The following is a 25,510-nucleotide window of genomic DNA, read 5'->3' as shown; positions in this document are numbered from 1 at the left end:
TCTCTCTTTTCTAATATTTTCTATAAGAAAATTACCTTCTAAATTATTTTTCTCTCTTGCAAACTAGATATTAATAAATTAAAATTTACCACACAACAGGGTTGCTTAATTTTAAAATATTAGCGTGTAAGAAAAATCGAAAGACACTACAATTAGAGAATAATCTTACACTTTAGCATTTAAATGCTCTCAATATTTTCATTTATTTCCCATTGCCTTTCATTAATCTTGGCCCCTAAATTTACTCATTGGATATATATGTTAATAAATTTTAGATAAGAGGTTTTGTCATCTCTTTTTCCTGAATTTATTTTATGTATTCAAAATTTACTTACTAAACATAATACAGTGTTTACTGCTTAGGGGAGTTTCTTTTGCATTCCTTGTCAGTCTTATTTTAATCTTATGAAATCACATTATTTCTCAGATGGCCAGGATAAGTTAAATGATTAACCACAATGCCTGAATGGCTAAGCACTTTTCAGCACAAAATGAAACATTTTCCAACACTCCATTTTTGTTTCCCAATGAGAGTTTTAAAGTCTTTCTAAAGTCTTCTCCTGTGGTACTTAAAACATTTGACTTTTATGTTAGTTGTTTGTGTGACTATCCTATTTTACATTTCTTCATGTTATATTCATCTTTGTACTCCTTCCCCTCCTCTCCCTGGGATGGCCCATGCTGATGTGCTTGTGGGATTGCTTAATTTACATTTCCTGAACTAACTAACTGTAACTTGGATTTGTAAGGAAAGGGAATAAAGTGCCACGTCAAAATGAATTTCTCATTTTTCATTCTTCCTCTTAACATACATGCAAGCATTTCTCTTAGTTATTAAAGAGAAGCATGATTGCAATAGGAAATGTTAAAGTTATAGAAAAAGGTAGAATTTTAAAATTTATTCCTAACTCAATTTGTAAAACACAGTATTAGCATCATGGTACACTTTTCCCATAAATTATTGTTACACAGTTTTGATAACACTTTTGTATCTTTTTTTCTTCCTTCAGCCAGCCAACCTCTGATACATGTTTTTTTTTTTTCTTTTATCAAACTAATAGCAAAAAAACAGGTAATGCTTTCCATGGCCTTGTTTTTGATTTCTTCAGATTTGTTATAAATTTAAAAAATCAACTATGCCAAGGTGAATGAACCTTTGTTAAAGTCTGTTCTGGAAATACATATTTGAAGAGAGCAGCATACTGTTGAGTTTATCCTTTCTTTTTTTTTTTTTTAAGATCTATTTATTTGACAGAGAGAGACACAGCAAGAGAGGGAGCAGGGGGAGTGGGAGAGGGAGAAGCAGGCTTCCCGCCAAGCAGGGAGCCCGATGTGGGGCTCGATCCCAGGACCCCGAGATCATGACCTGAGCCGAAGGCAGACGCCCAACGACTGAGCCACCCAGGCGCCCCAAGTTTATCCTTTCTATTGCAGGGCACATTTATATCACCCTGCCTTTGTTCTTTGAACAATAGTGACCAGAGTAACTAACAGAAGGCTGAGAAGATAATCACAGAAGAGATTTCCAAGGCCAGTGTATATCCATTCGATGGACAAATAGGGCACTTCTTTTCTAGAAAGTCCTAATTATAATGCAATCCAAGAGTAGAGAAAGTTTCTCAATGTTTTATGGTAAGTAATTATAACCAAGAGAGATAGGGAAGGATTGTATCAATTCTAAGGGGGAAAAAAGTGATTGGCATTCTTTTTGTTGTGGCATAGAGAAAAAAACAAAATCAAACAAATCTGAGTTTGGAACCAGAGCTACCTCATTTAGAGTTGTGGAACATTCTGTAAATTTGACCATACTGAGCCTTTTAAAAATCTTTAAATGGGAGTAACAATAAAAATATAAGATCTTTGTGATTGATGAGATCTCCTGTACAGCAGTGCCTAGGGTGCTGTTGGCTCATAGGAAGCATTAAATGTTATTCCACTTCTTTATTTTTTTTTTAACTCATAGATTTAATAAAACCATAGTCATTTATTCATTAAGACATTCAACAAATACTTACCAAATTTAAAGTTGAACTTGGCATTAAACATACAAAATAGAGGAAGATGGGCATGGTCTCTATTTTCTTGTCAACTTGACGATAGCTTGTAAAGAGGACTCCAGGACAAGAGAACCATGCGTTTCTTAGTCTAAATATTTGAGTAATTTCATGGATAATTGTTTTATATATATGCATAAAATTAATGAACAACTTTATTGGAATGTAATTTACATACCACGTTCATCTTTTTTATTTTTTTATTTAAATTCAATTAGTCAGCATATAGTACGTCATTAGTTTCAGATGTAAGTTCAGCAATTCACCAGTTGCATGTACACCCAGTGCTCATTACATCACATGCCCTCCTTAATGCCCGTCACCCAGGTACCCCATCCACCCACCCACTTCCCTCCAGCAACCCTGTTTCTTTCCCATAGTTAAAAGTCTCTCATGGTTTGTCTCCTTCTCTGATTTCTTCCCATTCCATTTTTCCCCCCCTTCCCCTATGATCCTCTGTGTTGTTTCTTATATTCCTCATATGAATGAAACCATATGATAATTGTCTTTCTCTGATTGACAATTTGCTCAGCATAATACCCTCCAGTTCCATCCATGTCGATGTAAAAGGTAAGATTTCATCCTTTCTGATGGCTGATTAATATTCTATTACATATATATCACATCTTCTTTATCCATTCATCTGTCTATGGACATCTCAGCTCTTTCCATAGTTTAGTTATTGTTGATACTGTTGCTATAAACACTGCAGTGCTGGTGCCCCTTCGGATCACTACATTTGTATCTTCAGGGTAAATACCAAGTAGTGCAGTTGCTGGGTCATAGGGTAGCTCTATTTTTAGCATCTTGAAGAACCTCCATACTGTTTTCCAGAGTGCTGTACCAGCTTGCATTCCCACCAAAAGTGTAAGAGGGTTCCCCTTTCTCTGCATCCTCGCCAACATTTGTTATTTCTGACTTATCAATTTTTGCTATTCTGACTGGTATGAGGTGGTATCTCATTGTGGTTTTGATTTGTATTTCCCTGACGCCAAGTGATGTTGAGCATTTTTTCATGTGTGTATTGGCCATTTGTATGTCTTCTTTGGAGAAATGTCTGTTCATGTCTTCTGCCCATTTCTTGATTGGATTATTTGGTTTTTGGGCGTTGAGTTTGATAAGTTCTTTATAAATCTTGGATACTAGCCCTTTATCTGATATGTCATTTGCAAATATCTTTTCCCATTCTGTAGGTTGCCTTTTAGTTTTGTTGACTGTTTCCTTTGCTGTGCGAAAGCTTTTTATCTCTATGAAGTCCCAATAGTTCATTTTCCCTTTTGTTTCCCTTGCTAAAGTTCATCTTTTTAAAGTGTACAATTCAGTGGTTTCTAGCATATTTGTAGAACTGTGCAACCATCACCATAACCTAATTTTAGAACATTTTTTTCTTCCAGGTTTTTATTTAAATTCAAGTTAACATACAGTGTAGTATTGCTTTCAGGAGTAGACTTTAGTGATTCATCACTTACATATAACACCCAGTGCTCATTACATCAAGTGCCCTACTTAATGCCCATCACCCAGTTACCCCATCCCCCTACCCACCTCCCTTCCAACAACCCTCAGTTTGTTCTCTATAGTTAAGAGTCTCTTATGGTTTGCCTCCCTCTCTGTTTTTGTCTCATTTTATTTTTCTTTTCCTTCCTCTATGTTCATCCTTTTTGTTTCTGAAATTCCACAGATGAGTGAAACCATAAGGTAGTTGTCTTTCTCTGACTGACTTTTTTCACTTAGCATAATGCACTCTAATTCCATCCACATCATGGCAAATGGCAAGATTTCGTTCTTTTTGATGGCTGAGTAATATTCCATTATGTATATATATTATATATTATATATATATATATTAATCAGTGGATGGATATTTAGGCTCTTCCATAAGTTTGCTATTGTTGATAATGCTGCTATAAACATTGGTGTTCATGTGTCCCTTTGAATCAGTATTTTTGTATCCTTTGAGTAAATACCTAGTAGTGCAATTGCTGGGTCATAGGTTAGTTCTATTTTTAACTTTTTGAGGAACCTCCATACTGTTTTCCACAGCAGCCACATCAGTTTGCATTCCCACCAGCAGTGTAAGAGGGTTCTCCTTTCTGCACATCCATTTTGATTATGTGTATTTCCTTCATGTTTCTTATGCTTTGGGTTCATTGAGCTTCTGAGACCTGTGAATTTAGTTTTCTTTAAATTTAGAGAATTTTTAAAATTTAATTTTAATTTAAAAAAAACTTTAAATGTCTTCAAATATTCTGTTCTCTCTCCCTATTGTGCTCTTCTCCTTAGGGGACTTGAGTTACACATGTATTAGACTGCTTGAAGTTGGTCCCACAGCTAACTGATACTCTGTGTATATTTTTCATTCTTTCCCAGTTCCATTTTGCATTGTTTCTGTAGCTATGTTTTCAATTTCAAATACTGTTCTTATATAATGCATAATCTGCCACTAATCCCATCAAGAAATTTTCATCTTAGACATTGTAGTTTTCATCTCTAGATACTTGATTCTAGTCCTTATTATATCATTCGTTTGCTACTTTGCATGTTTAATCTTTCTTTTAACTTCTTGAACATATGGAATATAGTTAAAATAATCATTTTAATGTCTATTGATTCTATCAATAGATCAATTGACTTTTCACCTCAGTATAGGTTGTACTATTCTGTTTCTTTCATGTCTGGTAATTTGTATTGCATGGTAGACATTTTGGATTTTACCTTATTGGTGTTTGATACTTTTATTCCTATAAATATTATTGTGCTTTCAATCTTTGTAAGAGCATTTTTTACAAACCTAGCTGAAGTGGTTAATTCTTCTACTACCCACCATATTATGTTTTGTCACATCACTATGCTTTTCCCTTTGTTACATGAGTAATAATTTGCATGTATTTGTTCATTTACTTTTTTATTATTTATCTTCTATCCTGATAGATGATCAGGTCCATGAAGGAAAGTGCCACTCTGCTCTCTTTTTATTTTTAATACCTTGCACAGTGTTTAGCATGTAATAATTACTCAATTAAAAAATGAGCTATTTTAGTTTTCTGCTTATTTATTTATTATTTATTTTAAAATATTTTATTTATTTATTTGAGAGAGAGAGAGAGCAAGTGTGAGTGAGGGGAGGGTTAGAGGGGAGGGAGAGGGAGAAAGAGAATCTCAGGCAGACTCAGCACTTGAGTACAGAGCCCGATGTGGGGCTGGATCTCATGACCCTGAGATCATGGCCTGAGCCGTAACCAAGAGTCAGACATTTAATTCACTGAGCCACCCAGGCACCCCAGATTTCTGCTATTTTAACATTATGTGTTAACATTTTGCTTTGGGGCATTAACATTCTTAGCAACATTCGAATTTCACTCTAATAAATGTAAAATATAAACCATCTTTGTGCTTTCTAATTCTTTTTTTTTTTTTTTAAAGATTTTACTTATTTATTTGAGAGAGAGAGAATGAGAGAGAGAGAGAGAGAGCACATGAGATGGGGGAGGGTCAGAGGGAGAAGCAGACTCCCTGCCGAGCAGGGAGCTGGATGCGGGGCTCCATCCAGGGACTCCAGGATTACGACCTGAGCTGAAGGCAGTCGCTTAACCAACTGAGCCACCCAGGTGCCCCTGTGCCTTCTAATTCTTATTCTATGAAGTTATTACTGATTAGCCTGATTTTAAGGAAATCTAAAACAGTATATTTTCCCCAAATTTCTTTATGAAATATTCTACTAAAATGAATGGTTCTTACAAATACATTTATATGTACAATTTAAAAGAATGCATGCTGTCTTTCATTTGAATGTTTAACATGAAATTTATATCTAGATAAAGAAGTGTCAGAGCCATTATTTCCTTCAACCACTTCCGGAGATTATTAAAATTAAGGTCTTGGTACAATGTAAAAAATTCCATGTTTCAGTTTGCTATAACAATTTATCAAAATTTCCCCCATTCCTGTACAATTTACTGTCCAATAAAATGATACTTTGCATCTTAAAAACTTTGTAAAAAAACAAATCTATCATTGATACAGATCTCTATTATTGTTCAAAAGTTTAAGTATTATTCATATTTAAGCCAGCTAGTTCTTTTGAATGGAGCATATTAGAAAGATTCAATTATTTCATGGGCCAATCAGCTTGACACAAAGAATCCATTCTGTTTCATTGCACAAGAATGAATTCCTTTATAAAGGCAGCTTTATTATAAATATATTTCAGGGATTATAAGAGTCACAAAATAAGAGAATGTGAATGGCTCATTCCAAATTTCTCATGACAAATAATAAAAGAAAAAAAAATTGAACTGTATTTTTAGTATTTTAAGTCAGTAATATGATAATTATATCCCAAATATTACATGTCAGAATACAAATAATTATCACATTTGTTTTTAGTTCTTGGTGATTTCTCTGAAAGTTAGATATAATAATGTCCAAAGACTTTTGGTGAAAATGCATACATGCCAACACTCCTGAGGAATAAATAGAAAATTTCTTTAGTTTGCAACAATGATCTAAATTTCATGGGAATATAGTGGGACACTTTTTCTTTTTTTGGTAGGGGTACTTTGTGCATGCTTTTATTTACAAAGAGATAGTATACCATTTGGAAATTAGAGACCCTTAGACTTATTTTTTATATTGGAGGAAGTTCAAGAAAAAAGTAATTTCAAATCCATTTTCCATGTAAACATAGATATGAGAACATGGTACTAAAACTAACATTGAGTGCTTACTAGGTAGGTACCAGGTGCTATTTTAAGTGCTTCACAAGGATTATTTCATTTAATCTTTTTAAAAAATTATATGTATGATTCTTTTTTTTTGTTTTTAAAATAAAGTGATTCAATAACTTTATATATTACTCATTCCTCATCATGATAAGTGTAGTCTTAATCCCCCATCACCTATTTCACCTATCCCTCCCACCCACCTCTCCTCTGGTAACCATCAATCAGTTTGTTCTCTATATTTAAGAATCTGTTTTTCTATTTGCCTCTTTTTTCTTTGTTTTGTTTCTCAGTTCCACAAATGAGTGAAGTCATATGGTATTTGTCTTTCTCTGGATTACTTATTTCACTTGCTAAGTAAAACAGACCTTCTAGATCCATCCATGTTTTTTATATATATCTGTCTCACATCTTCTTTATCCACTCATCTATTGATGGGCACTTGGACTGCTTCCATAATTTGGCTATTATAAAAAATGCTGCAATAAACATAGGGGTGCATATATCTTTTCAAATTAGTGTTTTTGTATTCTTTGGGTAAATGCCCAGGAGTGGAATTATTGGATCATATGGTAGCTCTATTTTTAATTTTTTGAGGAGCCTTCATACTGTTTTCCACAGTGGCTGCACCAGTTTGCATTCCCACTAATAGCGCACAAAGGTTTCTTTTTTCTCCACATCCTTGCCAACATTTGTTGTTTCTTGTGTTCTTGATTTTAGCCATTCTGACAGGTGTGAGATTATATCTCATTGTAGTTTTGATTTGCATTTCCCTGATAATTAGTGATGTTGAGCATCTTTTCATGGGTCCATTTAGGGGAAAAACATTTTTTTTTAAAAAATCCAGATCAGTCACAGATTATGTGACAACCTAAATGATGGGTAGCTGTATTACTCAGAAATTAAAAAAGAAAGAAAAGATATTCTGTTATTATTCCCAACTGCCATCCTAGGTAAAACATGTTGATGATGCTTGAAACATAAACCTTCCTTTAAAAATCTGAATCAAACTCCAAAATTTTAGGGTAAATCATTGGAGATACAGCTGTTAGCCTGTTATGAAAGGGATGCAGAGAGTAATAGTACGATAAAAATGCTAAACTCAAAAAACCTTCTTGTGTGACTACCCAATAATGGGAACAATTACCCTAAGCATAGACAGCATTTAGCAGGACTATTAAATTAGGTCCCTGTAATTTATCATTTTGACCCAAAAGTGAGGCTATATATTTTATCTTATTGTTTTCTTTTATTAGGATCATATTTTTAACCACCAGATGGCTGGTTTAAAATACTGATTTCAATTCTAATTTTGAAATTGGATACCTGGAGTATCAAATATGTATAAACTAAGAAGTTTGAGAATGCATATTAGAAATAACTATTTACATACTCTATGTCATCTGTTAAGGAGTCTAAGACTCAGAGATTTATATGAATACACATATTTAAACACAAAGATACACATAGCTACATGAGCTTTTGCAGGAATGCAGATTTTACCCTACCTTGACAGTCATGGTGACCTTTTAGCCACTATTCTCTCAGTCACTTATGTCTAGTTAATGCTAATTTTTGAGCCAAGAAGAAAACTTCATTGAAGCATAGAAAAAAAGTTCTCCTGAAGGTCTGTTTCCAGGTTATATTATTCACAGGGAGGAGCTAGTTGTCAACAAACTGTCTCTTGACTGTACTTTAAGGTTAAAGGTAAGAAATGAACATTGTGAATGTGATCTAATTGCAGTGTACTATGTACCACGTTAGTATACTTAGTGATACTTACAAAGGGTATTTCCAACCCAAAAGGGAGTGGATGTTAAGGGGAAAGATGGTCTTTTGACAAACAGTAGTTTTTAATTTTAATGTAGTCAAATTCATCTCTTTTCTTCTTTACTTTGTATTATTTCTGAAGATTATTCCAGAGCATTTTCTGAACTATGTTACATTAACTTTTTCCCCTTTTCTTCAAGATAATACAATATGTTAGGCTCATATTTGTTATCAATTTAACTAATATGTCTTGTCAATTTGCCATGGACCACTAAAAACAATCTGTTTATTATTTCTGCCAATCCATTTGATCTTAGTGCCTGCTAATCTGTTTTTCTTTAGTTTCCATATAATTTTTTTTACAAAGTCTTCTTTAGAGCCCCATTAAAATAGAAAGATAGCAGGTCTCTAATTTACTTTATCCTTTAAGCTTGTTATCCTATGAAAGAAATTAAATACAGCACAGTGAATTGCATGCACATTTATAAGTTATGTAATAAGCTTATCTTTATTCAAGCAATTAATCTTGCTCTTGTGGAAAAACCTAAGGGGAAATAACCCAAGTTGTCTTATATTTCCAAGAAACAACATGAACAAAACACTGGAATTTTGCTGCTTATCCATATCTAAACATCATAGAACTTTTCTTCTAAATACAATTATTAGTTAACCTGATTGATAAATGTTTACTCTGATCTAGAAAACAGCATAAAATGATATAAGTCTATATTAAGAGTGCTATTTATCCAGTAATTTATTTATTTATTTATTTATTTTTATTCTTATGTTAATCCCCATACATTACATCATTAGTTTTAGATGAAGTGTTCCATGATTCATTGTTTGTGCATAACACCCAGTGCTCCATGCAGAATGTGCCCTCCTCAATACCCACCACCAGGCTAACCCATCCTCCCACCCCCCTCCCCTCTAGAACCCTGTTTGTTTTTCAGAGTCCATCGTCTCTCATGGTTTGTCTACCCCTCCGATTTCCCCTGCTTCATTCTTCCCCTCCCACTACCTTCTTCTTCTTTTTTTTTTTCTTAACATATATTGCATTATTTGTTTCAGAGGTACAGATCTGAGATTCAACAGTCTTGCACAATTCACAGCGCTTACCAGAGCACATACCCTCCCCAGTGTCTATCACCCAGTCACCCCATCCCTCCCACCCCACCCCCCACTCCAGCAACCCTCAGTTTGTTTCCTGCAATTAAGAATTCCTCCTATCAGTGAGATCATATGATACATGTCTTTCTCTGTTTGACTTATTTCACTCAACATAATACCCTCCAGTTCCATCCACGTCATTGCAAATGGCAAGATCTCATTCCTTTTGATGGCTGCATAATATTCCATTGTATATATATACCACCTCTTCTTTATCCATTCATCTGTCGATGGACATCTTGGCTCTTTCCACAGTTTGGCTATTGTGGACATTGCTGCTATAAACATCGGGGTGCACGTACCCCTTCGGATCCCTACTTTTGTATCTTTGGGGTAAATACCCAGTAGTGCAATTGCTGGATCATATGGTAGCTCTATTTTCAACTTTTAAGAGTGCTATTTATGTATCTATAGGAAAAGTATCCCATGAGAGTTTCTTTCCAAATGCCTTTAATTAATTTGGAGAATGAGGAAAGACAGTTAAATGTATATATGTGTGGTCTTTCCCCTTTTCATTGGTAACCAAATCTCTAAATTGTTAGAAGCAGCAGTGTATCTGGATAAAATACATGTATGTTATCCACTGGGAGTTTAGTTTTATCAGAGATTATTCTGCATTGGTTTTGGTCCTTTTAAAGAATACTTTAAGAAATGTAAATACTTAAAGTATTTCCTAACTTATCAAAATCCTCTATTGATATCCTCCCAATAAAATGAGAAAAGTAAGCTTCCTTTTACTTCTCTCAAACATCTTCCAATCTTAAAAATATATCTTATGATTTTTGCAAATATTTTCAAGGTTTCTAACATATGTACCTTTTCTATAGTCCTGCAGTTGGTTGGCCTGTGGTTCTACATATTTAAATGGATTCAATATTTCCCTTCCTTCTTCCCTTCCTTAATATTTTACCATGAGCTTCTCCATTCTTTAGTTCTTTGTTTTGATTCAATTTTATTTGGCTCTATTTTAACAAAATACGGTATTTTATTGTTTTGTTTTGTTTTATTCCAGGAAGAGGTTGTGGGGGCTGTATTTCCTGAGAATGTTTTTTGTATCTTTATACTTGGCTTCACTTAAAACTCTTGGATTACACCTTTTCTCAGAACTTTTAAGTTTTTTTTCTTTCTTTGTTGACTTTTGTTTTGGAAAAACTGAAGCTGTCTATTACCACCTGTTGGAAGTGATTTAGGTTCCAAAAGTCTACTTTGTATATCCTTAAGTTCATTAAGATTGCCATGGTCTTTTTGATGTGTAAGCTTGACTAGGCTACAGTTCCCACTTGTTCAATCAAACACTAATGTAGATTTTGCTACAAAGGTATTTTATAGATATGTTTGAAGTACATAATTGGTTGACTTTAAGTAAGGGAGATTATCCTAGGTAATCTCTGCAGGCCTGATACAATCAATTAGCAGGCTTTTAAAACACAGCTGAGACCTCCCTGAAGAAGAAATTCTACCTGTGGATAGTGTCTTCAGCCATGCCCAAGAATTCCAGCCTGCCCTTCTCGATGGTCTGCTCTATGGATTTGGGACTTGTCTACCCAGTCACAAGTGTATAAACAACACATCTCTTAATGTATATCTCCTACTAGTTCTGCCTCTCTAGTTTAACACTGACTGATAAAGATTATATTAAAATGTAGAACTGGGCAGTTGGTGGAGGCTAGAAGAATATTGAGGACTCCAATAATGAAAGTCTGGATTGCCTTGAACAGACAGACAATAGAATTATGGAGGTTAGTGATTCTGTTAATAAGGACTCAGAAGGAAGTGAGAAGCATGGTAGAGAAAATCTAAATCACCTGAGAGAATATCTAAATCACAGACTATTGGTGGAAATATAGAAGTTAAAAATACTGCTACTGAGGGTTCAAAAAGAAGTGAGGAACACATTATTAGAAATTAGGGGAAAGGAGATCCTTGTTATATAGTGGCAGAAAGCTCAGTGGAATTATGTCCTATAGTTATATAGAAAGTAGTTTGTACATTATGACTGGAACATTCAGTTGAGGAGATTTCCACGCAAAGAATTGAAAGTGTAGCCTGGTTACTTTTTGCAGCTTATTGTAAAATGCAAGAGGTTAATTTGAAAGAAAAGCTGTTAAATAGAAAGAAACCAAAAATAGATTATTTGGGAAATTCTCAACTTACTCAAATTGTGAAAGATGCTAAATTAAGATGTTCACTATAGGAAAACATGCTCTAAAGGAAATGCTAAGAGTGTGGCTGGATGACCTTTTGCTAATACCTCAGAAAGATAAAAAAAAATACAATTTAATTACAAAAAGGTTCTTTAAAGAGAAAAAAAATGTGTGATTCATAGAAACTCTCAGTTATCTATGAAGAAGTCACAAATTGGGGTGAAATTTTCTGGGAAGGATGTGTGGAGAAGCCTCTTGTCTAATGGAGTGAATCTCTGTAACATACATGGGAGAAACACAAGGTTCTTGAGAATTTTATACCAGCAGAACCTGGTCAGTTTGGACCAAAAAGGACAGAGACAGTATGAAATGGAAGAAGGCTACTGGACACCCAGAAATATATAGGCAAGAAACAGTGATAAAACTACTCAGCTACAAATCCATGCTACCCTTCATGAAAAAGGGAAAGATGATTCAGAGGGCAGAGGTGAAAACCACAGAGGATTATTTCCAGCCCTTGAAATCTAATGGAATTTATCCAGCTGGATTTCAAAAACACTTATTTTTATCTTCCCATTATCTTTCTTTTGAATGGAAATGTCTTAGCTGTTATCTTATGCTTGTTTCACCATCGTAATTTGGGAGCAGACAATGTGTTCTTAAATTTCAGAGGTCTATACATAGAGAGGAATTATTCCCCAAGATGGCTTATACCCAGAGTATAACCCATACCAAATTTAGATGATTTTGATGATGAAATTTGGGACTTTGGAGCTGATGAGATTTTTGTACTTTGACTTGATGCTATCAGTGGTTGTGACATAAGGGGCATTGGGATGGGGTGAATGAACTTGGCATGTAAGACAGACATTAATCTTTCTTCTTTTGGCTCTAACTCTGTATCATTCTGAGGTGTGGAATGGAACTGAATATCTCAGTTACTTTTTCTGCTTCTCCTATATTCCATATACACAGATAGGTCTTGTTACTCCTTCAAAATGTCATGGAGGAACGTGATTCTTCCTTTCAGTCCAAGATCTGAAGAAGTTTGTATCAGCTCTAGATATTCTCTCTCATTTAGGTCTGAATTTCATTGTTTCTGTCAAATATTCTTGAAATTTATTAGAGGTTGTGGGAATTTTAATGTTTCACTAAAGATGTTAATGTATTTCTATTTGGTATATTAAAAAATGTCTTGGGGTGCCTGGGTGGCTCAGTTGGTTAAATATCCAACTCTCGATTTTGGCTCAGGTTATGATCTCAGGGTGGTGAAATGGAGCTTGGAATCAGGCTCCCTGCTCAGCAGGGAGTCTTTTGGAGATTCTCTCCCTCTCCCTTTGCCCCTCCCCCTGCTCATGCGTGTGGGCGTGTTCTCTCTCTCTCAAATAAATAAATCTTAAAAAAAAAAGAAAAACAAGAAGATTGGGTAATTCATATTTAATTTAATTAATTATTAATTAATTTTTAATGTAATAATTTAAGGTAACTACACTTATTTGGAGTTTCTATGCTTCCAACCTAGGAGCTAAATATTTTTGTTAAAATATTCTCAAGAAAGTGAAAAGAAATAACTTTTGAATTATGTATGGTGAGCTCAATAAAAACTGCCATTGTGCTCTTAAGTTTTAAGAGTTTTTTGTGCTATTGTGTTCTCTCAAAGTAAGAGCATTCAGATTAAGGTGAGAGGAGCATTTGTCTTTAGTCAGAATAAAGTCATGTTAATGGATTTAATCTGGCCATCCAGAGACTCAGACTTTCAGAGAAAGGTGTATTTTTAAAATGGAATACTTAAAATTAACCAGAATACCCCAATCATATATGAGACAATGTTTGCATTATTTCTAGTACATAGACAGTCACACACAAGGACACACACATAGGCTTTTTTTCCCAGCTGTTTTAATTGTCATTTTTAAAAATTACTGAATCATATTCTTTTTATATTATGCATTCTGGCAAGTTTTTCTTATGACTATTAATTATTATATGTAGCCATATTTTGCTAAGATTATAATAGTTTTCAGCTGATCTTGTCGAATTTTATTATTATGTAATTGTTCCCCTGAAAATAATGATAATGTGATACTTTTCATAATTATGCATCTCTCATTTAGGATGTGACTTTATGATATCTGTTTTTTTTTTTTTTAAAGATTTTATTTATTTATTTGACAGAGAGAGAGATAGCGAGAGCAGAAACACAAGCAGGGGGAGTGGGAGAGGGAGAAGCAGGCTTCCTGCGGAGCAGGGAGCCCAATGTGGGACTCGATCCCAGGACCCTGGGATCATGACCTGAGCCAAAGGCAGATGCTTAACAACCGAGCCACCCAGGCACCCTATATCTGTTTCTTGACTTTTGCATTGGCTAGAACTTTTAAGACATTAGATAATAATGATAATGATGGACATTGCTGTTTTTCATTAATTTTAATGTTATTATGTACTGCTAATGCTTGTTTTAGTTAAGTATTCTTCTCTTCCAAGTTTACTAGATGTCTTTATGAAGAGGTTTTTTTTTTTTTTTTAGTTTTATTAAATACCTTTTCAACATCTATTGAAATAATTTACATTTTACTTGATCTATCTCATTCCCAACTTAAATCTTTACTCCTCCTTCGGGAACATGGGTGGCTCAGTCAGTTAAGCATCTGACTTCAGCACAGGTCAGAATCTCAGGGTCTGGGATTGAGCCCCCACAGGGCTCCATACTCAGCGGGGAATCTGCTTGTCTTTCTGCCCCTCCCCCTGCTCATACTCTCTCTCCCTCTCTCTCTCTCTCTCTCAAATAAATAAATAAATAAATAAATAGAAACTTAAAAAAAAAACCAAAACTTTGTTCCTCCTTAGGTATTAGTATTTAAATATACTGTTGGGTTTTTTATGTTATTTTATTTCAGGTTTTTAGATGTGAAGTTATCTTACTCTTTGATGTTGAATAACGATGCTTTTTTTAAAAATACAAATTTATCTTGAGCTTTTCCTTAGCAATTTATTTTAGGTTTTAACATACCTTTTTTTTTTTTTTACATAGGCTTTAGAAGAAAGAAAATGTCCCTCATTAGAAATCCTTATAATTCTATTGGAATTATTAACCAAAGTTATTTTGTTTTATGTAGCTATATAATTCATGTATGGTATTATGATCTGTGTTTTTATCTAAATTTCATGAAGACAGAAAAAGGAAGAGTCTTTTAGCTTTCTTTATCAAATACTTGAAAATGTATTGAATTTGCTTTTAAGTCTAAAAAGTAAAAATAAAATGGAAATAAAATTAAAATGTGAGCATATTTCTTTATGAACTCTGTTTTTTCCACTGCAGAAGTGAACCTTTTGAAATAACTGTACTTTGAATATTAAGTAATCCAATGGCTGCAATTCCATAATTTCCTATTTTATAATAGAATTTTTATTGGATTTATAAAGATATATTAAGGACACAGTAACCTTTGAATTATGTAGTAAAGAACATTCTGGTAAAATTCACAATATGTGCCTGTTTTCATAAACAGAGGGGATTTAAAAGTAGTAATATTTGTTATATTTTAACAATTTTTAAATTAATATTTGCCTAGACTTTAACAAATTTTTAATTGATGCATGTCCTTATTTTGTATTCTTTACTTCTCAGTCAAGTGTTAGTGAACATTTTTGCTTTTCTTTAAGGTGAGTAATAACAGTATTTAACTATGATATGAAAGATCAACAGCCCTTGCATTTATTTTTACTGCTATATCATCCAGTGGCATATTGTGTGACTGCCTTCAACCATTTTGCCCTTCGGTTTTGAATCTTAATGTTCTGCTCTTCATTAATGATCATTAAAATCTTGTATTTCTTAAAAGAAGTTAAATTTAAGAAAGTTTCATTAATTTAAGAATGGGGATGCTTTAGATTCATTTCCCTTGTTCAAGACATAAATAATTTTTACACTGATAAATTGGTATCCTTCTCTTAAATTTACTAATAAATAGAAAAAGCTTAGATAAAAATGGCATGATGAAAAGTATGACATTCACTTATTTCAAGTCAAAGAAAATGAAAACAAAGTAAGTGCTGTGGCAGTGACAAGATATTAAATTTACAACATTTAGAGATTGGTCACCTACAGTAGGTTGTAGGCAGTTCCACCATCGGTGTTTAAACTCATATTTGATGATCCCATACAGAAACCTCCCATGACTGGTCAGTCGCACATGAGAGATAAATTAGCATTTCAATGAGAGCATAATATTCTCAAAGGAAGAGAACCTCCACTATCACCATTGCTTTTAGCTTGTGAACTTTGTGTTTGTAGGAAGGCTTTAAAGTGTACTTTTACCTTGGTGATAAATTGAGATACATAGTAGTGCAGTTACTGGGCAAAGGTAAAGGGTAGGCTATTTCTATCCATACTTAAAATATTTGTTAATAATTGACTTCAATAACAAGGTCTGCCATTCTGGTTTAATAACCGAGGGTCACTAGTGAAGCTTTGTTAGCCCCCTAACTCTCCCTGATACACTTAGGACTGGTCTTGAACTTAACGATTTATACACATGCCCTATTTGAGTCTGTGCTGGGATTTGTGTTGAGGACAAGCCCATTAGGAAGAAAATCTTAGAAGCTCAAGTTTCTCATCATTCAATGTAAATACTGTTTTTTCATCTGAGATTGTGTTACTCTTGCATTTTTAGTGTTAAAATAGCCTTTAATAATAATTACAGAAAGGGACAATTATGATAATAGATGATCTTTCTTTTTATTCTTCTTTTAAAAAATTTTAATTTAAATTCAATTTAATTAACATAATGTATTATTAGTTTCAGAGGTAGAATTTAGTGATACATCAGTTGCATATAACACTCAAGGCTCATTACTTCAACTGCCTTCCTTAATGCCCATTACCCAGTTACCCCCTCCCCCCCACCACCTCCCCTCCAGCAACCCTCAGTTTGTTTCCTATAGTTAAGAATCTCTTATGGGGTGCCTCGGTGGCTCAGTTGGTTAAGCGTCTGCCTTCAGCTCACGTCCTAATTCCAAGGTCCTGGGACCAGGTCCCACATCAGGCTCCCGCTCAACAGGGAGTCTGCTTCTCCCTCTCCCTCTGCTGCTGCTCTCTCTCTCTGTCAAATAAATAAATAAAAGGAGCTTAAATAAATTTAAAAAGGGGTCTCTTATGGTTTGCCTCTCTCTGTTTTCATCTTATTTTATATTTCCTTCCCTTCCCCTATGTTCTGTTTCTTAAATTCCACATATGAGTTAAATTATATGGTATTTGTCTTTCTCTGACTTATTTCACTTAGGATAATACCCTCTAGTTCCATCCACATCATTGCAAATGGCAAGATTTCATTCTTTTTGTAGACTGAGTAATATTACATTGTATATATGTACCACATCTTCTTTATCCATTCATCTGTCCATGGACATCTGGGTTCTTTCCATAGTTTGGCTATTGTAGACATTGCTGTTATAAACATTGGATTGCATGTACCCCTTCAAATCACTGTGTTTGTATCATTCTTACTTTTTATGTAAAGCTGACAACTTTAAGTCTCTTTCCCAATTAAAAATTTTTTTTTCTCTCTGGGGTCTTTAATCTTTTTAAAAAAATTTTTTAATTTAAATTTTAGGTAGTTAACATACAGTGACAATATTGGTTTCAGGAGTAGAATTCAGTGATTCATCACTTACATACAACACCCAGTGCTCATCATGACAAGTGCCCTCTTTAATACCCATTACCTACCCACCTCTATCCATCAACCCTATCCTAAGAGTCTTTTATGGCTTGTTTCCCTCTCTCCCTTTTTTCTTTTCCCCCTTCCCATATGTTCATCTGTTTCCTTTCTTAAATTCCACCTATAAGTGAGAGTGTATGGTATTTGTCTTTCTCTGACTGACTTATTTCACTAGCATGATACACTCTAGCTCCATCCATGTCATTGCAAATGGCAAGATTTCATTTTTTGAAGGCTGAGTAATATTCCATTGTGTGTGTGTGTGTGTGTGTGTGTGTCTGCGTGCACACGCATGTGTACCACATCTTCTTTATCTGTTCATCAGTTGATGGACATTTGGGCTATCCTCTGGTTTCTCTTCAGATCACATATACCTTTTGCATTCTACCAATTTAAAATTTTTAATATTTTGTTTTTTAAAGTATCTTCTCAGCTTGTTATTTTTAATAGAAATATTTTAATATTTATTTGATCTAGGAGTGATCTGCCACCAAGTGTCCTATTAACTACTTATGCTCTATTGTGGTTTCTTTGGGGTTGTGGGAGAATAAAAATTATGCATATGGGATTAGAGTTGGCACATACTGAAAGTAATAATTATTCCTTATGCTTTTTTGTATTTCCAAAGTTTCCTATCATGAATACATGATGCTTTTAAAACCATGAAATAATGTTAAAATAACCATGAAACCAGAATATTTGCCAAACACAAATAAACTCAAGTTAGTAAGATCCCATTTATAATTTTTTTTTTTTTTTAAATCACTGTGTACAAGTCTGGGAACCAGTGCCTTAAATATTCAGATTCAGGCTCTTCAAGAGGGAAGCAATGAGCTCTCAATAACTCAGTGCCCTGTTTGGGAGAGAAAGGGAGGGGGCATTTTGGGGTTCTCTGAAAATTCACATCTAGTATAAATTTTGAACATAAGGAAGCTCACTTATCTTAGAGGCAGGGGAATACTGGAGGAGGCTAAGGAGGTCACACTGGGATTTTATGCTAGCTTACATCCTTAGCACACTAAGAGGGTTTTAATCAGTTGATGAATACTGGTGTTGACCTGAGAGATCATCAATATCCCCTATAAAATAAGTTCTTGTGAGAAGACCAACGCAGAAAACTGCCTGAAAAGAGCTATGAGCTGCTGCCTCTGTGAGAGAAGCCACAGTGCTGACGAGCAGACTGTGCTGGGACAGCTGAAGAGTTAGAAAGATGGGAAGGCAGCTTTAAGAGGAGAGGCCACCAGGTGGCTAGCAATTCATGAGGCCACTAACAGTCCCATGATACCAGGAACACTGTGTTAAATTAGTCTGGCATCCTCGTTCAAAGGACAGGCTTTGAAGTGAGACAATTAAGAGTAGATCTTGGCTTCATTATTTATTAACTGTGAGGCCATGAAAATGCCCTGCAACCTCCCTCTGCCTCAGTAACTGAAGATGTGATATGAGTATTATAATATGAAACTCAGAGGGTTGTCAGCAGGTTAAATATATGTGCTTTTAGGATTAAATTAGTTAATGTATATAACTGGCTTATTAGCACACCGGCATCCACATGCTAAGCTCCCCCCAAATACTATCAGTTATTGTTTTATTTATTTAATTTAAAAGCCTTTTATTGACCCTTTGTAAGTATGAGACACTCCCAGGTGATAGGAGATACAGTGAGTGCGTTAGCTAACAGCCATGGACCTTGCCTACCTGGAGCTAAAAGTCTTGTGAGGGACACAGATTTTAATCAAATAGTAATATAAATATAATTACAAACTTCAGTAACCATAATAGAGAAAACATGCAGAGAACAATAACTCTGGGATCTTATATTGATCTAGTCTGGTGATAGTCACAGGAGACTCTCGGGAGAGACATGAAGAAGGTATAGAAGTTACTGAGGTAATGGAGGGAAGGAGAAGGGAACATGCCAGGCAGGCAGAACATCTTGAGCAAACATTCTGAAACAGGGGGAAGCAAGGTGTATTTATGAAACTGAAAGAAAGCCAAGGTTGTTAGAGATGGAGGTGGCGGCAGGGCCAGAATGTTAAGAATCTGTTAGAACATAGTAAAGAGCTGACATTATTTTAAGAGCATCATTAGATGAATGGATAAAGAAGATGTGGTATGTATGTATATGTATACACACACACACACACACACAATGGAATATTATGCAGCCATCAGAAAAACCCGAAATCTTGCCATTTGCAACGACGTGGATGGAACTAGAGGGTAGTGAAATAAGTCAATCAGAGAAAGACATGTATCATATGATCTCACTGATTTGAGGAATTCTTTAATCTCAGGAGACAAACTGAGGGTTGCTGGAGTAGTGGGGGTGGGAGGGATGGGGTGACTGGGTGATGGACACTGGGGAGGGTATGTGCTATGGTTAGCGCTGTGAATTGTGTAAGACTGATGAATCACAGACCTGTACCTCTGAAACAAATAACACAGTATATGTTAAAAGAAAAAAAAAAAAGAAGAAGATAGTAGGAAGGGAAAAATGAAGGGGGGAAATCGGAGGGGGAGATGAGCCATGAGAGACTATGGACTCTGAGAAACAAACTGAAGGTTCTAGAGGGGAGGGGGGTGGGGGGAATGGGTTAGCCTGGTGATAGGTATTAAAGAGGGCATGTACTGCATGGAGCACTGGGTGTTATTCGCAAACAATGAATAATGGAACACTACATCAAAAACTAATGATGTAATATATGGTGATTAACATAACATAATAAAAGAAAAGAAAAGAAATTTAAAAAAATCACCAATTAAAACAAACAAAAAGAGCATCAGGAAACCATTGAACAGGAAAATTTATAAAAAATATATTTTAAAAATATTACTGTGGCTGCTGTTTAGAGATAAGATTGGAAGGGCCAGGAAGACTATTTAGGAGACTAAGTTGTTTGTGTCGACATAGGTGATAATTTTTTCTAGATTCTACCATTAGCTAGATGTTAGTTCCACAATAGCCAAACTGTGGAAGGAGCCCAGATATCCATCGACAGATGACTGGATAAAGAAGATGTGGTGTATATATACAATGGAGTATTACTCAGCCATCAGAAATGACGAATACCTACTGTTTACACTGATGTGGATGGAACTGGAGGTTATTATGCTAAGTGAAATAAATCAATCGGGGAAAGACAATTATCATATGGTTTCACTCATATGTGGAATATAAGAAACAGTGCAGAGGACTGTAAGGAAAGGGAGGGAAAACTGAATGGGAAGAAATTAGAGAGGGAGACAAACCATGAATGACTCTTAACTATGGGAAACAAACTGACGGTTGCTGGAGGGGAGGTGTGTGGGGGGATGTGGTAACTGGGTGATGGGCATTAAGGAGGACACATGATGTGATGAGCACTGGGTGTTATACACAACTGATGAATTGTTGAACACTACATCTGAAACTAATGATGTACTATGTGTTGGCTAATTGAATTAAAAAAAAAAAGAATATACTAAAACTGTAAAGCTAGATGGCAGAATGACAGTTGCCTTTGAAGGGGAGGGAGGTTAACCAGAAATGGGTATCAGGGATCTTTCTGGGGTGGTAACATGCTCTGTATCTTGATAGGGGTTTGGATGATATAGCTGTAAACATTTGCTAAACTCATTAAACTGTACACATTAAAAAAAAAGAAAACACTTCTATCTACATGAAAGAAAAAAAAAAGATAGATGCTATTTACTGAGACAAGAAACCCTGGCACAGGACAGGTTTTGGCATATAGACTTTGAGATGCCTATTCGTTAGCTAAGTGGAGTTCTCAATTAAGTGACTGGGTTTCTTGATTTTGTCACATTTTGTTAACTCTAAGATATATACTTTCATATTTTAGTGTATCTGAAATTAAGCTATGTCTTATAATCAATGGTATGCCATAGTTAAATTTCTAGTCCTTTATATTTCTTAGCGGTGTGTAAATTGATGGGGCCCTCAACATCTGTAATGTGTTAGATCCAACAAAATATTGTTAATGATAATAATAATAACAAAGAAGACCACCATAACACCAATTAGTAGCCCACAAATGACCAATTAACCAAAACTTCTGATCAGCATCCAGTAGGAACCACTGACCTTTAGAGCATCCAAAACAGTGTAGGAGTGACCAGAAAAGGCAATGGCTTCCTTTCTTCCACCCACCCACAAGCAAGCAAGATGGAGGAAGAGACAGGAAACTGCTGTCATTATCTTAATAGGATAGAGGCTATACCAGCATCTGTTAAATGGAGGTCATCATAATGATAGTAATAACTAATGCTTAAATAATGCTGGCTATAGGCTAGGTGTTCCTCTAAAGACTAGATATTCTTCTAAAGACTTTACTTACATTAACCCATGTAGTCCTCATAACAACACTATAGTGTAGACAGATTTACTATGATACTGAGCTGGAAAGAGGTTAGCTAACTTGCTTCAGGTCACACAGCTCATAAATGGCAGATCCAGATTCACACCCAAGCAGTTCAGCTGCAGAGCCTCTGCTGTCAACAACTGCTATCTCTACCGAAGATAATTAACTACTTGGTGACCTGGGAGCAATAGAGTTATGGAAATTTTGTGTGGGCTTTTGCCACAGAAACAGACCTAGGACATATACATGGAAGATCTTCAGATTTTTACTACATATACAGCTTGGGGAGGAAGGGGTAAGGAAGGACTGTTATTCTGAGTTTTGAGAACAGTATCACTACATCTGAATCCAATGTGTTAATACTGGCTTAGCAGTGCAGTAAAGGAAGATGCTCCATAAATAACAAAAATTATCAATATCAGCAACAAAAGTTAAATTCCTACTTTTAATCTTGGGATGTCATATGTAATAAAATAAAAAGAGAACACGTTTTATAAGCTATATGCTTTCTAAAATTAGAAGTGTTTATCTCTAATCAACTTTGATATTATGAAGGAAGGTACAATCATTCAAAAATCATAATGCCTTGTTTATATAAGCTCCAAGCCTCCATTTGTGTTACCTGATGGCAAATGGTGACACTAGCAGAACTCTGAGCTAGAAACCTTAAATGTGGGTCTGCTGTTAGAGTTCGCACTGTCTTATTATCCTAGCAAGTGCAACATTCCACTGACTTCATGTGTTTCTGCTTAGTCTTCAATCAGAATATGCTGGTAAGAAAAAGTGGCGGTTATACATTTTACCGCTGTTGAGATTTTAGTTTAAGGCATTTACTTTGCCTGAAATTGGAAACATTTGTTTTTAGGATAATACAGTACTTTATTGAAACTAATAAGCATAATCCTATCAAATAATGTTACTAAACATCCTTTTTTAAATTAAAGGAGTTAGAAAGATATAAATGTTGGGGAGGGGAGAAACCTTAAGTGCAATTCTATCTTTTCACACTAAATAGCTGCGGTTATTGCTAGTTTTTCCTACTTTAATTTTCTTTATGGTTTCAAAGAGAGACTCTGATCTATTTTGTTTCCTTATCTTGTCTATCATGGAAAACTTCAGCATTGTATTTTATTTAGCTGTGTGATTTCTCATGATGCAGTGCTTCATCCCTAGCCTCCCTTACCACTCGGAAGGTAACCCCCTGCCTGAGGAGCTCCCCTCTCAACTTCTTGAAGAAGTATGATTGAGTGAAAAACTAAGGCAGGTTCACGCTTCAGCACTGCTTTATAATAGTTCCAGCTTCCTCTCTGCTCTTGACAGATGATGTTGGCAGATGTTGACATAGATATCGCCTATATAATTCTAAATCTAAATGTAATCTTTTTTTAAAAAAAAATCTATACATAATCTGTTCACATATGTGAGCATATGTGAGGAAGAGTTTTTGTTTATTTTGTTTGTTTGTTAGTTACAAGGGAACAATTTTGAACTTTCCCTTTTAAAAGGAGGCAGAAAAGTCCCTAATATATGTGTATAATTGAAAGATGCAATAACATATTTTTTTCTGACTCTCTCATCATTTCTATTATTGAAATAATACTAGATGAAAATTGATAACACATTAATCTAGTACATATAGACATGGTACCATATAAATGCTTTATATATCTTATATCACTTAAATGTTAGGATTATCCTAACAACAATTTTATGAGAACAATATTATCACCTGAAGGTAAACTGATTTGTGTAATATTTCACAGCCTGTTAATGATGATTTGAACATTAGGGCTCAGGTCTGTCTATATCAAGTGGGGTCCAATTAGGAAATAGAAACTACACAGTAATTTGAGCAGGAAGAATTTAATGTAAAGAATTATTAATTATGATCTGCTACTAAGGGGTAAAAATAACTCTAAAGAATTGGGAAGAGCACATGTAGGGAGTGGCTGGTACTCCTAGGTTTGAGGCAGGGCACCTAAGGAAAGAACAAAAAAATTTTTTTAAAGATTTCTATTTATTCATTTGTCAGAGAGGGGAAAAGCACAAGGAGGGGGGGTGGCAGGCAGAGCAGGCAGAGGCAGAAGCAGACTCCGTGCTGAGCAAGAAGCCCGATGTGGGACTCGATCCCAGGACCCTGGGATCATGACCTGAGCTGAGGGCAGGCACTTAACCAACTGAGCCACCCAGGCATCCCAGAAAGAACAAATTTTAAAGGAGACCTTCTACCTTCACCCTACCCCCACCACCGTGGAGCCACATCTTGGAGAGGGCAGAGCTGTGGCCCAGCAAATGGCAGAAAAGTTCACTGAGGTAGCAGGCTAGGGGAACTCATAGGAAAGCCACTTTCTGGGGTTCTTGGGGAACTGTCCATAGGGAGGTGTCACACTGTGGAAGGTGCTGCACTATGAACTTGGTAAGAAGCTCCCAGTGTGTGTGCATGTAGTGGGGGGTGGTTCCAGGGGACACCCCCAGAAAGTGCCCTACACTTCTGGCTACTGTGCACTGTAAGAGCCAACAGAAAGAAGTACCCAGAACCAGGAAGAGCCCCTTAACCATCTAGTTCCCTTCTTGGCTCTCTGTGGAAGATGCTTAAAATTGTGCCTTATGGCAAAGAAGTGTTCTAGTCTCACAAGCAGGACAGTGACAGGTGGATTAGGAATGAGGTAATAGATTGATACCTGGCACACAGCCCACCAACAAATCTACTTTCTTAATCAGTTAAGCATTATGTCATATACTGGGGCGCCTGGGTGGCTCAGTTGGTTAAGCATTATGTCATATACTTACTATACCACAAAATATGCTATTTAACAAAAAAAAGGAATATAAGAAGAAAGAAAGGAAACTAGGAAGGAAAGAAAAAATGCAACAGGGTTATAAATGAAGATTTACATCAGTATTTCTTTTTTCTTTGAAATGTTTCTAGGTAGAGTCACTTTGAATTCATTCCTCAGGAGACTGTCTTATTGAATCTTAGGCACTGGCTTATCAACTGAAAACTGAAGTTGCAAAGTGGAGGCCCGGGGTCCATAACCAAAGATTTTTCACTCTACAGTTCAAATTAATTTTGAATTCTTGTTTCCTCATCTACTAGTTAATGCAGGTTATGTTTGGTTGATAATCATTTGTTTGCAAATCAGAGCTTCCTTAGATAATCCAAAGCCTAATTGCATCATTTATAGACTGCAAGATTTAGGCAAGTTATTTAATTTCTCTGGGCCTCAAATTCTTCATGTAAAATGGAAATAATAATAGGATATGCCTTATAGATGTTTTATGAAAACTAACTGTATTAATGTTTAAAAGCATTTGGAACAATTCCTTGCATATAGTAAGTGGTATATAAGTATTTGTATATGTATCATTATATTTTCCTATAGACCATAGCTTAGAAATATTAATTCAGTCATTCCACTTTGGGGAACTCTATGTTTAGTCCACACTTTTGTCAGATTAATTTGATTTCATTGTTTACTGGCAATTAAAAATATATATGGTTATGTTATGTATAATATGAATGCTGTTCATTGGTTACCTTACTTTTTACTATACCTATTAACAATA

The 25,510-nt window shown here is 35.2% G+C and overlaps 1 protein-coding gene across 1 annotated transcript in view; it reads left to right on the top strand.

Annotated features, from left to right (window-relative positions):
- LOC135363545 (IQ domain-containing protein M-like) overlaps positions 1 to 25,510 on the top strand; it is a 253,447-nt gene that overhangs the window by 106,761 nt on the left and 121,176 nt on the right. The window lies entirely within an intron of this gene.

This window comes from Mirounga angustirostris, unplaced genomic scaffold, assembly GCF_029215605.1.
Source record: "Mirounga angustirostris isolate CCGP_5_RB_7025 unplaced genomic scaffold, mMirAng1.0.hap1 SCAF_2, whole genome shotgun sequence".
Classification (NCBI taxonomy): domain Eukaryota; kingdom Metazoa; phylum Chordata; class Mammalia; order Carnivora; family Phocidae; genus Mirounga; species Mirounga angustirostris.
Note: the sequence above shows the minus strand (reverse complement) of the source record. Positions and strands in the feature narration are given on the sequence as shown.